Raw genomic sequence first — 12188 nt, forward strand, 5'->3', positions numbered from 1 at the left:
TTAACAGTTAGGGTTGATTAAGAACGGGATTCGTTTTAATTAACTATTCGTAAGGAGAATTGGAATTTGTCATTCACGATAGAGTAACCAAGATTAGTAATTGAAACCATCTTACAGTGATCAATTTTTATTGAGTGTGGATATATGCTTGGCTCTAAGATCTTTTTAAATCATTTGATACACCGAAAGTCATTAGCTCTATTACTTAATTTACATTAGTTATTCATTTTAGTTCGTCAGTAAATCAACTCAAATCTCCCCCCTTTTTGTTACTACGATCTTTAATTACATTAGAGGTTGACTTTTCCTACATTATTATTTACATAAATTGTTAATCTGATTCCCTTGGGTTTGACCCTTATTTCCGCTTTACTTCTATTTAGTATTTGAATTTAAGTGATATAAATTGTTTATTTGAGACATACGACTTTAGCCTGTCATGATGCGATATAAGGAAATGTAGAGAAAGAAAATGGAGAGAATCCTTTTCCATACATTTCCTACCTGATATCAAGTCTTTTTATAGTAAGGAAATTTTTGTTGATCGGAAATAGTTGTAGAAGTTTCGTCAATGCAACAAAAAATTTCATCAACGTACATGGGGTGTGAGTTTAATACTTATTATGTTCTATCATTTGTTTAGCTTTGATGAAATACTCCTCCTTAATAATTATTAAAAGGGTAAAAAATAATTGAGAGGGTAAGTAATACCGGGTAGAGTAATTGTATTGAAGTAATTTTTCATTGTAGTCTTTGGTTTTACATCGAGGACAAGTAAAAGTTCTAGCATGGGGAATTTGATACGACTCATTTAGTCGTAGTTATTTGAAGAGAATTAGTGTGGTTTTAACGGTTTAAAGTAGTGTTGTGGAGCTTAATTGTAGGCTATTTGTTCGTGGGTTATGATTGGATTATGGGTCGGTTATACAAGTTAAAGACGGAGTCCAAGTCCGGAAGTCCGAGGATTGGTGGCCCGAGAAATTATAAAGTCACCGTGCATACTATTCATGCGCGCATATGAAAGAGGAGGAGTTTGGCAGTAGCAAAATTCACGAAATTCATGACTGACGTTCGACCAAGGCGCGATCGAGGCGCGACTGAAGCGCGACCTACATTTGACTTGCTTCGTTTCTTTAGTTTAGACGGTTTGTTCCGATTATTATTATTATTATTATTATTATTATTATTATTATTATTATTATTATTATTATTATTATTATTATTATTATTATTATTATTATTATTATTATTATTATTATTATTATTTTTTTATTTTTTTATTATTGTTTTTATTGTTTTTATTGTTTTTATTATTGTTATTATTGTTATTATTATTATTGTTGTTATTGTTATGATTGTTATTATTGTTATTAATATTATTATTATTATTATTATTATTATTATTATTATTACTATTATTACTATTATTATTATTATTATTATTATTATTATTATTATTATTATTATTATTATTATTATTATTATTATTATTATTATTATTATTCACTCTATTTCCTAATCTAGTTAATCCTAATCTAGTTAATTTACCTTGTTACGATATAACTTATTATTAGGCCTTTAGAATATTTTTATGCAGTTTTTAAAGAAAAACCCTATTATTGTTATTTTCAGACGATGTGCAACTAATCTTACTTCTTGGATTCAAGCAATTAAAGCACTCTTAAACCGATTGTGAGTTTGAATGTTTTAGTTCCTCTTCTTGATTATTGTGAATTGCTTTGTTATTATTTATATGAATGTTGATTGATTATTGCAAGGTGTACAACTAGTGATTGATTTCTCCATTCTATTGTTAGTACTATTAATTGAATAGGATTTATTGCTTAACTTTACGCTAGTAACAACTAGGAATTAATATTGAACGGGATACGTTGATATTAGTACTTAGAAGCGATTCACATAAATATCTAAAGTACATTTGGATTGTCTGCATTATTTATTCTCTATCGAGTTCTCTCTTTTATATTGCTGCTGTTGAATTAAATCTTGAACTGGATTGTTAAGGTTAATTAAGAACGGGATTTGTTTTAATTAACTATTCGTAAGGAGAATTGGAATTTGTCATTCACGATAGAGTAATCAAGATTAGTAATTGAAACCATCTTATAGTGATCAATTTTTATTGAGTGTGGATATATGCTTGGCTCTAAGATCCTTTTAAATCATTTGATACACCGAAAGTCATTAGCTCTATTACTTAATTTGCATTAGTTATTCATTTTAGTTCGTGAGTAAATCAACTCAAATCGTCCCCCTTTTTGTTACTACGATCTTTAATTACATTAAAGGTCGACTTTTCCTACATTATTATTTACATAAATTGTTAATCTGATTCCCATGTGTTCGACCCTTATTTCCGCTTTACTACTATTTAGTATTTGGATTTAAGTGATATAAATTATTAATTTGAGGCATATGACATTAGCCTGTCATGATGCGATATAAGGAAATTGAGAGAAAGAAAATGGAGAGGATCCTTTTCCATACATTGCCTACCTGATATCAAGTCTTTTTATAGTAAGGAAATTTTCGTTGATCAGAAATAGTTGTAGAAGTTTCGTCAATGCTGATGCGTGTCATTTATATGATGTTTTACACCTTATTTTACACGCATTTCAGAGCTCATTTGTGTAGTTTGTTCTACTATTTGCCTCATTTCGTCTACTTTCGTATTTTCATGTAATATTGCAGATTATTGCGGAAATGAGTAGATATTGAGCTAAATCCGTCCCTAAGTACTTAGCATTGCATTTGACATGGAGTAGATGCTTGAGAATTAAACTTGGCGCGCTTTTCAAGGCCTGGAAATAGATTTATGGAGAATTTAGAGGCAGACTACCAGCTACAGTGGTCTATAGACTGATCTACGTGGTCTATAGACTGTCAGAATGCTGAACAGAAGTCTGCAGGAAAGAGGAGCAGTCGGTCGACCATTCCCCTCGGTCGGTCGACCACCTTTCAGTCTGACGGAAATTAAAAGAAGAGTTCAAGCCCATATTGTAATTAGGTTTTAGGAATAAGTCACGTTATTTTCCTTTATAACGTAACTTCATATTATCATTGAGGGCTATCTAGTATTCATTATCATTCAGTTCCATCTAGAATTTATTAGTTTACAATAATTCGGTACTTTACATTCATAGTTTTAGCATTCTTAATAAAGTTCATTGCTTCCGGATATTATTTATCTTTCCTAGTCTACGGTAATTCTTGTTCTTTAATTTACAGTTTAGCTTTATTTGCTTTATTTAGTCTAGAAATTGCTAGTTAGATCCCGAAACCTTTATTGCTTTATTGCGTTATTATTGCTTAATAATTTTAATCATGTTTTCCTTTATAGTTTTCATCACATTCGTTGTTGTTATTATCATTCACATGAGTAGCTAAGTACCCTTTGCTAAGATGTAGGGGAGCTATAGCGTAGATGGCGCAGAACAGGTGATCCCGAATTAGGGCATGGTCGATCGACTGGTTTAACTGGTCGATCGACTATGCCGTGTGGTCGGTCGACTCAGGTAGTTGGTCGATCGACCAGGCCTGTGTTTGATTAGCATCGTTTGATTCGTTAAGTGCAATATTTAACAATGAGACCGAGAGGAGACTTGTTAGATGCTTAGTTTTGACCAACCCGTAGATCGAGAGACAGGGGAGCGCATTAATTAATGAATTAAGACGACTAAATTTCTATGATCGAAAGATAAGTAATTTAGGCTTTAGGAATCACTTTTCAGGGCGAGAGCTAGTATTAGTGAGACCTAAGGACTAGTAGCATAGGCCGAAAGGAGCTACTAGTTAACTTGGACCGAGAGGACATGTTATACCCATCCTACATGACTGTATTTCGGACTTACCTAGGATTATGTGGCATCATAGCTATAGTGAATCGACCGTCTTAACGTCTTTTTATCATTTGTTTACACCTATTTTTATTACTTGCTTATTTATTTATTTTTGCATTTAGACTTAGTTATAATTCAATCAACCCCCCCCCCCCCCCCCCCCCAAATCTTAAACTAAAATTAAGACAATTAGAACTCCATGCGGATCGACCCTTACTACCGCTTGCTAGTTGTAGATTGGAAATTATAAATATTATTTTTGATACTCGCATCAACAGGTATCAAATTTTGGCGCCGTTGCCGGGGAGGCAGCGCTAATTTTGGTTGTTCTTTTTTAGTCTATTCTCTAGTTTAAGGAACTTCCGTTCCTTAAACTTTTCTCACATTCTTTTTGTAGTTTTTATCTTATGCGCAGGTCACAACTTGGTGAGCTATTTCCACTAGATCTCGAGTTGGAAAGGACCTTGCGGGTTAAGAGGACATTATTTCAAGAATTACCGACAGAGGAAGAACTGAGTACTCTGTCTAACTATTACGAGAATGAGCTGTTTGAAGACGGTCAACCATCATCTCCAGCTTCTTCAGTTGATACAGTTACATCTCCAGAAATGGCTCAAGAGGCGAGTATAGCGAGTCATTCCGAGCCAAAAGCTGAATATCTCTATAAGGGATTTACTTTACCAGCTGGTACCACTAGAGGGTTTGAAGCAAAACCGTCCTATATTAATCTGGTTGAGAGAATCCAGTTTGGAGGAGGTGCAAATGAGGATGCTGCCAAGCATATGGAGATATTTGTTGACTATGTCTGTTCCATCCCTCCACCTGAAGGCGTTACTCAGGACCAGATCAAGGAGACTATGTTCATCTATTCACTCTGAGATGCTGCAAGGGAGTGGTATAGGGATCTGGATCGTGCTGCTTTAGGAATTACATACTGGAATTCGTTGGCCTTGGCTTTTTACAAGAAATACTATTCTGCGGCTAAGACAAACGCACTTAGAGCTCAAATCACGAGTTTTAAGCAAGGACCTAATGAAGATTTTCATGAAGCTTGGGTCCGGTTCAAGAAGCTAATTCGCTCTATTCCACACCATGGGTTTGAATAATGGTTTCTCTGCAACCAGTTCTATAATGGTCTTTATGATGATCAGAGAGCTATCCTAGATGCTGCAGCTAATGGGAGATTTCAAGAAAAAAGCGGTAAGACAAAGGGGTGGAAAATCATCGATGATATGGCCACCCATAAAGCTGAGCATGGAAACTCTAGGGGAAATCAAAGGAGAGCTGCTGGATCTCCTTCCGTAGCTGCATTAGAGGCTCTTACAGCGAGATTTGACAAGTATGAGTTAGGAGGAGCTTCAAAGGGTGGTATTTATCAGGTAAATGCTGTGTCAGACGGTCCTTTTTCATGCAAGAGATGTGGAGGAGAAGGACAGGTTGCAGATTTCTGTATCAGTCCCAATGAGGTTTGTGCTGCTTTCCAGCATTATAGGCAGACCAACACTTATTTTGAGCCGAATGTTCATCCAAACTTGTGGTGGAGTACCAGAATGTCCAAAATCCGACTTCACCTCCGCAGCAGCAGAACTATGTGCCCCCTCATAAGAAGCAGCAGCCATACCAAAAGCCTCTGTATGTCCCTCAGTAGCAGCAGCAGTCCCAAGGTTCCGATTTTACTGAGTTGAAACATATGTTGCTAAAGGAGTCTCAAGCTAGAGAGGCTGGGATGAAAATGTTGGAGTCTCAGATCGCTCAACTAGCTAGCAAGAGTGCAGCTCGAGTTCCGGGGCAATTACCATCGCAGCCGGACCAAAAGAAAGAAACTTTGAATGTGATTAAGTTGAGGAGCGGGGCTACTCTTGATGGGCCCGCTGTTGCGGGAGATAAACCCGAGAAAGCTGCTGAAAGGAAGAAGAAGAAGAGCGAAAAGAAGACGAACAGGAGATGAGCTGGTCGACCGACCAGCATAGCTGTTCCAGACGACGTTTCTGACCATTCTGATCATATTAGGAACAGTGACCTCAGTCAACCGACAGAAGACAGTGGTCGGTCAACCGCTACAGCTGCTGAGGTCGAGCCATTTCATCCTCCTATGCCGGATAATTTGAGCGATTTCGTGTTCCGGGGTGAGACGACTCCACGGTTTTCAAGACAAGCATCTAATGCAGACGGGACGATTCCAGTTCCTTATCCAGAAAGACTAGTGCCAACCAAAGATGAGGTAACATTCGGTAAATTCAAAGATTTAGTGCGTAGTCTTAATGTGCAAATACCTTTCTTAGAACTAGTTAATTAAGTACCTGCATATATGAAGTTTATGAAACAGCTGCTAGCTAAGAAAAGGTCTTTGAATGCTGTCGAGTCTGTGCATTTAAATGAGGAGTCTAGTTCATATTTAACTCACACTGCTGCTCGTAAATTGCCTGACCCAGGTAGTTTCTCTGTCCCCAATAATATTGGTACCTTCTCAATTGAGAAGGCATTATGTGATTTAGGGGCTAGTGTCAGTGTTATGCCTTTGAGCCTGGCTAATAAATTGGGATTGACTAGATTTGCTATTACTGACATGACTGTGCAAATGGCTGACCGGTCTGAGATGCGGCCGATAGGTGTTTTAGAGAATGTGCCTGTGCAAATTGAGAAGTTTTTTTTCCTGTTGACTTTGTTGTTTTGGACATTCCTGAAGATGTCAACACCCCAATTATTTTGGGAAGACCATTTCTGCACACTGCTGGTGCAGTAATTGATGTGGGGGAAAGGACTTTGACCTTTAAGGTAGGAAAGTACTCTATTATGTTTGCCCAGTCCCCTAGGAAGAAAGACCCTATGTGGCCAGTTACTTGTAATGTGATTTCTGAAAAGAAATCTTATTTTGTGCTTTCTGATATGCCTACTTTAGTACCTGTGCCTATTCCTGTTGTGACACCTCCGCCCCAGATTGGGAGCAAATTGGAGGACAATTCTTCTGTTTTGGATATTGCAGAAAATGGTTTGGGGAAGGAAGAGACGTTCATTGCTCCAGCTATGAAGGAGCCAATCGTTCAAAGAGGCGGTCTAGGATGTCTTAGCTATGACACGGATGAGGAGCCAGATGAGGAGCCCAAGAAGGCGCCAGTTCGAGTTACAGTTTCAGACTTGGAGCTTGAGACTGATGAGGATGTCCAAGTGTGGGAAGATGCTTCTGATGTTGACCCGTCGAACGATGTGGTGGATTGGAGTGCTGAGAGGTTGAGCACCGTGGAGGGTACCTCGTGTAGCCAGAAGCCATGGTCGGAGATTTTCCGCATTTTTCGCGGATGAACACATTTTATTTCATAAGTTTTAGACACTTTTATGGCTGTTTTAAGACTATTTATTGCTTTGGTTTGCGCGATATTTCACTCTAGTATGGTTTGCATAATATTTTAGAAGACTATAGACTTTACATTTGGGTTTAGCACAATTTTGGGCGCTGTATTATGTGCATTTGCAGGTTGTTAGACCATATTGACTCGTGCTATTTGAGTTAATTCGAAGAAAGCACTGTCCTCGTCAGGTATATTAGTCGATCGACTGGCCTATGTGGTCGATCGACTGACCACTGCAGCTACAGGAGCTTATGTTTCAGATGCCCTGGTCGATCGACTGGCCTGTGTGGTCGATCGACCGCTTCCCGCTGCTGTACCTGTTTTCGATCATTCCCCTGCTGTGTTTGGTCGTTTTACGGAACACGAAATGGAGTTTTAGTGAGTTTTCTCCTTATTTTCTTTCCTTTTCATTCATCTATCGCTTTCTTCAGCTTAATTCTTTGCACATAATTACCGCTTCAACTTTGTTTTCTCGGATAATGCACGGTATTTTCTGTCCTTTCAGGTACTTATGGTAGCACTGCTGGCTACTGAAACCTCCTAGCTCACGCTGGTTTGGGGAGGTTTCTTATTTGCGCTTAAATCTTGTGAGTTCCCGAGTCTCATTCATCTTTATGTCTTATTTAGTTATAATAACGCAAATTTCCGTTTTCCTTTTATTTCATTACATGATTTTGCACAATGGGGACATTGTGTGATTTGGTTTGGGGAAGGGTTTTGCATTGCATTCACATGTTTTATTGCATTTCTGTTTCACGTTTATTGCATTTCAGTTTGCATTTGTTATTTCATTTCTCTTATACATACAAAATACCAAAAAAATTTCAAAAATTCAAAAAATTGCACGTTTATTTTAGCATGTAAGTCGAGTCGGAACGGTAGTATTTCAATGATGACATTGCATTTTCATCTGTTTACGCCTAAGTCGTGCTCATTAACATGTTATTAGTAGAATCATATGCATATCTACGAGTTTTTGTTAAAATATTTGCTGGACTTGAAACTTGACTTAGATTTTGGCAAACTACATTATATTCTGAGTTTTAGAGCTTTATAACTGGTACATTCATGCCCAGTTCATTTAGGATTGGAGAGTAGTTACTCCTTATATGACATGTTACATTAATTTGCATAAGCATGAACTTGGTCTACTTAATACCTATATGCATTCGGTTTGTGGTTTGTTGACACATGTGGTAGAGGTTCCCTTTATTCATTTTACCCATAAGCCCCACAAAAGCCAAATTTGCCTTTTTTGTCCCATAAGCTACATTCCATATTTAACCTATCCTTGCTGAGCTAGTATTGGTAGTCATTCGGGAATATTGTATTGCATTTTGGTTTTTATGTCTCGTGTTGAGAATATGTTGGTGAAATGTTGAAGGGAAAGAAAAAGAAAAAAAAGGAAAAAAAAAAGAAGAAAACAGGAATTCGAAAAAAAAAGGATCAGTCGATCGACTGTCCCACTTGGTCGATCGACTGCTTGCTGCAGTAGCGAAAGAAAATTCGAAAAATCACATGATTGTATTTATTATTAGATGGTGATTTTGTTCCTATGTTGCGATTAATATTATTTGGGGAATTGATATATTGCGGAATTGTGAGATTTGTGCTTCTAATTGGCACCGTTTTGTATCGATTGATCTTGAGTTTGAAGTTGGGATGCTCCCGTAATTTGGATTTGTAGTTACTAGCTTGGCTTTAACTCCTCATATACAAATTTATGTTAGCCCCTTCTTACCCATTACTTCACATATCCATATTTACCTCGGCATGTGTCATGGTCATTTGTTTGGTTGGAATGCATATGTACGGTTGTAGAGACCGTTTTTAGGTTAGACTGCAGGCATGTTTTATAGGTCGTAGTTAGGTGAGAGTCATTACATTTAATTCTTTCTATCTTTCACATATACTCACCTGTATTTATTGTGTGATTTGAGCGACCCGTGAGAGTCCGAATTGATAAGTCTTTACAGTTGACAGTTCAGCAGTTTTTAACAACTTTATAACTCGTTTGCATGATTCGCTTTACTAATTGATTGTTGATTTGTAGCATTAAATTGGTTTAGGCTTTACAGTTTGCATTTCGCTCTGAGATTGAAATCGTTCCAATTAGGTCTTAGGATCGAGTCTAGTTCTTGCTTGGGGACAAGCAAGGGTTTGGTTTGGAGAAGTTTGATGCGTGTCATTTATATGATGTTTTACACCTTATTTTACACGCATTTCAGAGCTCATTTGTGTAGTTTGTTCTACTATTTGCCCCATTTCGTCTACTTTCGTATTTTCATGTAATATTGCAGATTATTGCGGAAATGAGTAGATATTGAGCTAAATCCGTCCCTGAGTACTTAGCATTGCATTTGACATGGAGTAGATGCTTGAGAATTGAACTTGGCGCGCATTTCAAGGCCTGGAAATAGATTTATGGAGAATTTAGAGGCAGACTACCAGCTACAGTGGTCTATATACTGAACTACATGGTCTATAGACTGTCAAAATGCTAAACAGAAGTCTGCATGAAAGAGGAGCAGTCGGTCAACCATTCCCCTCGGTCGGTCGACCACCTTGCAGTCTGACGGAAATTAAAAGAAGAGTTCAAGCCCATATTGTAATTAGGTTTTAGGAATAAGTCACGTTATTTTCCTTTATAACGTAACTTCATCTTATCATTGAGGGCTATCTAGTATTCATTATCATTCAGTTCCATCTAGAATTTATTAGTTTACAATAATTCGATACTTTACATTCATAGTTTTAGCATTCTTAATAAAGTTCATTGCTTCCGGATCTTATTTATCTTTCCTAGTCTACGGTAATTCTTGTTCTTTAATTTACAGTTTACCTTTATTTGATTTATTTAGTCTAGAAATTGCTAGTTAGATCCCGAAACCTTTATTGCTTTATTGCGTTATTATTGCTTAATAATTTTAATCATGTTTTCCTTTATAGTTTTCATCAAATTCGTTGTTGTTATTATCATTCACATGAGTAGCTAAGTACCCTTTGCTAAGATGTAGGGGAGCTATAGCGTAGATGGCGCAGAACAGGTGATCCCGAATTAGGGCATGGTCGATCGACTGGCTTAACTGGTCGATCGACTATGCCGTGTGGTCGGTCGACTGAGGTAGTTGGTCGATCGACCAGACCCGTGTTTGATTAGCATCGTTTGATTCGTTAAGTGCAATATTTAACAATGAGACCGAGAGGAGACTTGTTAGATTCTTAGTTTTGACCAACCCGTAGATCGAGAGACAAGGGAGGGCATTAATTAAAGACGACTAAATTGCTAAGATCGAAAGATAAGTAATTTAGGCTTTAGGAATCACTTATCAGGGCGAGAGCTAGTATTAGTGAGACCTAGGGACTAGTAGCATAGGCCGAAAGGAGCTACTAGTTAACTTGGACCGAGAGGACATGTTATACCCATCCTACATGATTGTATTTCGGACTTACCTAGGATTATGTGCCATCATAGCTATAGTGAATCGACCGTCTTAGCTCTTTTTTATCATTTGTTTACACCTATTTTTATTACTTGCTTATTTATTTATTTTTGCATTTAGACTTAGTTATAATTCAATCAACCCCCCCCCCCCCCCCCCCCCCCCCCAAATCTTAGACTAAAATTAAGACAATTAGAACTCTCTACCTCCCTGCGGATCGACCCTTACTACCGCTTGTTAGTTGTAGTTTGGAAATTATAAATATTATTTTTGATACTCGCATCGACAGGTATAATGCAACAAAAAATTTCCTCAACGTACATGGTGTTTGAGTTTAATACTCATTATGTTCTATCATTACTTTAGCTTTGATTAAATACTCCTCCTTAATAATTATTAAAAGGATAAAACATAATTGAGAGGGTAAGTAATACCGGGTAGAGTAATTGTATTGAAATGGGTCTCTCACGTAATATTGCAAATTATGCCTTGAAGATCAACTTCATGTGTTTTATGTTTATTGAAACTTACTCTAATACAGTTGTACTAAGAAATTTAGCTTCGTGTGCAAATTCGCAACCGTTTTAAAAAAATCTTTGTTTCTTATTCATTATCTCTTATTCATTATCTATGTATTTATATTCTAGGCGATAACCAAATTTTGTATGGAAAAACAAAATTATAAATTTTGTATTAAATAATAATATGGGCGATTAGTAGAAACAAACTATTTTATGATCCATAGACTATTCATAAAAAAATGCATATGAAATTCAAAATTATTATTAATTAATGACTAAAAATGTTACCTTATATCTATTCTCTAGTTTTTGTGTTGTATTTTAATTGAATTTATATGTACATAATAAACCACGCCGACAAATTTTAAAACCCACTACTTACTTATTACTTAATCTTAATTTAAAAACTTGACTTTAGTTTTTTGAAAACATATCGACTTTTTATATATTTTTTTGGACTGGAAAATACTCCAAAATTTGTTTGTCCAACGGGTTAATAATTCCGAATTCCGAAGTTATTTTAGAATAAAATAATTTTTTTGTATCATTAGAGCTTTAGTAACTAATTTTTATAGTCTATAGACGAATTAGAAATGCTTTTAATATAAAGGAAAGTTTTTTTAACTTCTTTCTCCATTTTATATATTCAAATTTACTTATTTATTAACAAATTTTATATTTGACCAATAAAAATTTCTTGATTTGAATATTAAAAAAATTCAACATCTATGTATATTTATTTAGTTTTATTATATATCGTGATTTTTAATGGATATCTTTCAAAAGATTACTATCAAAAAAAATTAAATTCGAAATAAAAATTTTATATTATGGAACATATATACCAATATACATGGATCATACCCTTCATTCCACTCTCAATTCCTTTCTTAATAGGAGTGGGACTTCTCCTTTTTCCAACAGCAACAAAAAGTATTCAACGGATGTGGGCTTTTTCTAGTATTTCTTTGTTAACTATAGCTATGATTTTTTCGATGATGCTGGCGATTCAACAAA

This window comes from Silene latifolia, chromosome Y (genome assembly GCF_048544455.1).
Source record: "Silene latifolia isolate original U9 population chromosome Y, ASM4854445v1, whole genome shotgun sequence".
Classification (NCBI taxonomy): Eukaryota; Viridiplantae; Streptophyta; class Magnoliopsida; order Caryophyllales; family Caryophyllaceae; genus Silene; species Silene latifolia.